The following is a 4900-nucleotide window of genomic DNA, read 5'->3' as shown; positions in this document are numbered from 1 at the left end:
AGATCTAGCTACCGCGGCGCCAGGGGCGATCGGAGCAGCCCCGCAGGTGTCCTGCACCTTCCGATTCCTGTGGGTGCCGACAACAGCCCCCGGGCCACTGGGGAACCGCCAATCCAGGCTCCCGAGCAGCGCCGGAGCCGGGAGCCGAGATGGAACACGACCGCCCGGCTCGGCTCCGGCTTTTTCTTCTTACCTTCTGAATAAAGGGAAAACCCAGATAGTCTATACCAACGATGTTGTATTTAGTGATAGAAGGCGAGTGAAAAGCACAACCTATTTAGGGGTTAGGATTATGGCAGGAATGGACAAATTCGCAGGATAAATTTCACACCAATACTTCCGAAAGTCGGCCATGACCTAAGAAGAATAAACAACCTACATTCAGCATTAGTTGATAGATGCAATGTAGTAAAAATGTTATACTCCCTAAAATCTTCTATCTATTCAGGGCAATACCATCTGAGGTAGAAACAAACTGGTTAAAAAATGGAGGCAACTTGCTCTAATTGTATCTGGTGGTACAAAAGAGTGTGGCGATCCCTAAGATATCTGGTACTCCCCAGAAACAAAGGTGGCTGGGCAATGCCTAATTTTGAATATTATTACAGGGCATCACTCTGACAGTATATTGGGATCCTTATTACAGAGAGAGGGGAATTCCTTGAAGCTTTGTCAGAGATACCATCAATATATGAATTGACCCTAGGGGGAGAGGCCAGGGGATGCTTTGCCAGAAACATTGAGTAAAGTCACTATGAGAAAGTTACATTTTAAACTTATCATTGCAGATTTTCAAATCTGGAAATCAATCGGAGTTAATATTAGGATTACCAAATATAATAAATATACCCCACTATGGAGATCATCTAATTTCCCCATTTATATTTCACAATGCAGTCTCTGGGTCATAGGAGCTGACAGGGGTTGTATGGCTAGGGGACCTTTTTAACCACAATGACCTCTATTCATTTGCTGACTTTCAGCTGAAATCTGGTCTATCGTGGCATTTTTAAACAAAATATCCGCAGATCAGGGATTTCATACTGAAGCTTGGCAATGATCAACTTTCGGTGGCCAAGATTTTGCTCCTGGAGCTTATATAGGGCACCAAGGTAGCCGGGTTTGTGGAAATATATAAAGTTCTGATCAATACAGTGCCAAATGATTTGCAGTACCAAACAGAAAGATGGGAGTAGAGTGGGGGGTTACAGATATGAATCTGCAGAAGTTATTGGAGCTGAGCTCTGAAGATTTTCTAACCGATGGTCCATAGAGCCAACATTATAAAACAGTGCTTAATCTGTACTATACCCCGGCCAAGATTTTCAGATAATTTAAGAGACCTCATCACAAGTGTCTTCCCTGTGGGTAGGGGCCAGCAGATATGGCACATATGTTTTGATTGTGCATAAGATTACATTCGATAAGAGACTGAATTGGGGTTTTCTTAGAGGTGGTACTCAAAGAGAAAGTGGAGATTACTCCACCCCTGGTGTTATTTGGAATCGATCAAGGCTTCCATAGTAGTAAGGTGATGCTCTACTTTTTATTTATAGCCACAGCAATAGCACGACTGATTATAGAGGCAACTTGGTTTAGTCCCAAGTCCCTACAGTTCAGTAGTGGATCTTTAGACGGTTCATTATGTATTATTTAGAAAAAACCTGAGGGTAGGAGGGCACCATTAGCAGGCCGTGTAGAGTACAAATATGGAATTGGGGACTGGATCTCGTTGAATGGCCTGAATATCTTGTTTGGAGTTTTATCCAATGTTCATGATAGTGCACTTTATAAATTTTTTAGCCATCGTAAGGCCCAGATCAGTTAAAGCTGCATGTATAGGGGTGGGAAAAAATAGCACTTAAGATGATGTGCTAAAAAGGTATCTATTTATTGAGAAATGTACTTCATTAAAATTATGTGCCAAAATTTAAATTTTTGTTCAGCCGCTGCTGGCAGTGTACTATTATATTTAATACGATGGATTTATGTGATGTATGCCCCACAGTAAAAATATTTACAAAAAATGGAAGGTGAGGGATAGAGAAGAAAGTGAAAGGGGAGATAAAATGAGAGTAGCGAGAGCCTCTCTCTCACTACGAAGCAGAGAAAGATTAAGAGAGGGCAAGTGTATTAGGCAGGCATGTGCAAAAGTGGGTGGAGAGGGTAAAAGATACAGAATAAGGGATGGCAGTGAAACAAGAGACAGATGAGATAAGAGACAGAGAAAATAGAGACATAATTACTATGGGGAACATGGGAGAAGGGAAGCGAGAGATTGATTTACCAAACTACTCAACCCAAGAGGGACTGAAAGGGAAGAAATAAGGTGGCCAAAAAGCAGTGGCTGGTATGCCTCACTTTAACCAAACAAAGGAAGAAAGGAAAACACTTCAAGTCAATTGCTTCATGTGATAAAGTATTCATTCTTCAGAAAGGAGGACACACTTTAAAAACGTAGATATACGTTTTGTTCCTAATCATGGGTGCATTTTATAGTTTTGCCATTGCAAGATGGCTCCTGTCCCTCATATTCTTTTCTTTTCTCCCAGTTTATCACTAAGCAGGACTTATTTAAGGGCATCAGTTCTTGAAATCAGTACTTTGTAAAACTTCTCATGTTCCAGCTTTCTTCAATCATGCTGAACTCCGGATGGTTGCATAAACATCAAGACTTGAATTCTTCTCAACTCCCTGGTGTTTTTGGAGGTTGTAACACCATTGAGGTTTTCCCCTTAGCGGATCATGCTCCTGTCTCTTATGCGTGCCTGTTCTTGTGTTGATACCACTGAGACAAGTTAATGCAGGACACAACTGTGCTTATCTTTGTGAAAAGATGAGAAAAGTCAGACCTATGAGTCTCTTGCTACCTGTACTTCACACATGCACTATGCACTAGAATTTCAATAAGAATACATTCACTTGGCTTGACAAGAACATCTATGCCAGGACTGGGACATCCTAGAAACTTTGAGAATGCACCTCTGTAAATACGAGCCAACCTCCGCTACCTCAGGGTTAAGATATACACATACCTCTTATAAAGCAGCTCTATCTATTCTTACCTTTAAAGTGCAGTGGTCTTCAAATAATAAAACATCCATTGAGGCCTTTCAATACAGCTGTAGGCACAAGAATCCCGTGTATCCCATAGAGCTCTTACAATGGCCATCCACTTTCAGTTACAGTATGCATTGTCATTCAAAGAACTCTCAAATTGCATGCATATTCTGACCTGCAAAATGCACTGCTGTCCCAGTAGGCAGATATTTAGGGGCAGGTTTACTAACATTTGACTGAGTAAAAGGCAGCAAGACAACTTGCTGTGCTTTATTAAATGGAGAAGGCCGGAATGCACCATATCTACTAAGATATAGCTAATTTCTGCTCTCATGCTGCACTGGTGCACTAGTGGCTTCCAAGCGCCAATGCAAGCAACCTTGCACCATGGCGAAAAGATGCGTGCATTGCAGGTAGGATTGTTTTGAGCAAAAATATTAATCAGAGGCTTTTTTCTCTTATTAAATCTGAGAAAGAGCCAAAAACCAATGGTGGATGCATGGACACTCCCATGCCCCAGCCATGGAATGCCTTCCCTGGGCACAGTAATGCAAGGCTGTGACTTGTGCTGGCTTCCATTTCTCCAAATTTGCTATGCCAGACAGAGTCACGCAAGGTGGCTCTGTGTGGCATAATAAATCTCAATTAAGGACTTGCGCTGCCCTTGTGTCACTTTGCAGGACACATGGGCAATACAAGCTTTTGTTAAATATGGCTCTCAATATTAAGGCAGTCAAAGGGGTTGACCTGGACCTATACTGACAGCCCCGCACAAAGACATTGTCCAGGATCTAATGCCACACCTCCTTGTTGACCTGCACCATGTACCACTGTTATCACAGCTCTTTACTCACCGTCTGTAGGGATCTGTGAGAGCAGCCAGTTGTTCTGTGAACGGTCGAAGCTTGTACCAGTTCTGCCTTCTGTGAGATAGGGCAGCTTATTTTGTTTCTGCACAGTTTCGACCTGACCTGTCACTGAATAAAGTTTCCATTGCTTCTGTTTTATAAGGAAGGTGAGTTTGCGTTGCTCTCTAGATCTGTTCTACAAAAGAGAGAAGGCTTCCCAGTTGTGTCTGTTCCTTATGCTGACAGAACCTTGTGCTTACCGTTCCTCCTCCTGCTGCAACCTGCTTGCCAATTGTCATGTGCTCATTACTTGTTTTTAGCAAAACCTGCCCTGCTACTATGCCAGTGTTGCATGTTAGTGAAACTTGGTATTAACCCTTTCCTTATACAAAACCAAAATGAACAACTAGCTTTGTGCAAGCTGGATTCTGTGAACTATGGGCCTTATTTATGAAGGACTTGCGCCACCGGTGCGTCACTTTTAACATGGGAAAAAGTAACGCACCGGTGGCGCAAGGCTTTCATAAATGAGGCCCTATGTGTATAAAAGAAGGCTTTCTCTCTAAATATGTGACCAGGTTTTGCTGTTTGATTTTGCATGTGAAGCAAACATTCAGTTGTTAACGAATACTAGACCACTTTAAAAATGTTAAAAGGTATCTGCCATGCCTGTGAAACATTAGATAGTCTTGTATTCCTTCCTTGGGGATCTCGCGTTGCATTTTCAGTTTTTTTTGGCGGATGTGCAATGTAAAAGCAAAAACTACAAGCCCCAGAATGGCAAATCTATTGACTGATAAGCTAGGACTGGCTGATGGTATAGCACAAATAACAGATAACCAATTGGCAAATATATAAACAGAAAACAAGATTTTCCGCTTTTTTTATTGAATCCAATTAAAGGTTAATCAGTCATCTGTGGAAGGTAAGTGGATAAAGCAAGTCACCTTGCTGCGCTGCCCTGCCTGACATGGAAAGGGCAGAAGGCCCTA

Source organism: Lissotriton vulgaris, chromosome 6 (assembly GCF_964263255.1).
Source record: "Lissotriton vulgaris chromosome 6, aLisVul1.2, whole genome shotgun sequence".
Classification (NCBI taxonomy): Eukaryota; Metazoa; Chordata; class Amphibia; order Caudata; family Salamandridae; genus Lissotriton; species Lissotriton vulgaris.
The sequence above is the reverse complement of the archived record's forward strand: the minus strand, read 5'-3'. Positions refer to the sequence as shown.